Source organism: Penaeus monodon, chromosome 32 (genome assembly GCF_015228065.2).
Source record: "Penaeus monodon isolate SGIC_2016 chromosome 32, NSTDA_Pmon_1, whole genome shotgun sequence".
NCBI classification, from domain to species: Eukaryota; Metazoa; Arthropoda; class Malacostraca; order Decapoda; family Penaeidae; genus Penaeus; species Penaeus monodon.
Window position 1 is genome coordinate 14,697,801 of NC_051417.1, and position 321 is coordinate 14,698,121.

A 321-nucleotide genomic window follows, 5' to 3' on the forward strand; every position below is an offset into this window, starting at 1 on the left:
TGTATGCTCGTCTGTGTATGTGTATGTCTTTTCTGTCCGCGTGATGCTATTTCTTTAGCCTTTTTAACTTCTTCCCCAGGAGTTTTTCTTCTTTTATAATTTTTCCTCTCGGATACATTGTGTACTTTTTTTTTCAAACAGGATGTAATTCTTAGAAGTGCATCTTAGTTTCTGTTGTTGGTTCACATTTCTAACCCTGTCTCTCTCACCTATAGTGAGAACATCTTCATTATCATCGTTTTATTATATTTTATTTTTCTTGCATTTACCAAAGCTATGGTTTCTCTATCGTTTCCTTAATAATTCTCTTTCCATTTGTAC

General features: G+C 33.3%; 1 protein-coding gene across 1 annotated transcript in view; it reads left to right on the forward strand.

Moving 5' to 3' along the window:
- The window catches only part of LOC119593273 (oxytocin receptor-like), a 7,825-nt gene that overhangs the window by 2,093 nt on the left and 5,411 nt on the right, over nt 1–321 (forward strand). The window lies entirely within an intron of this gene.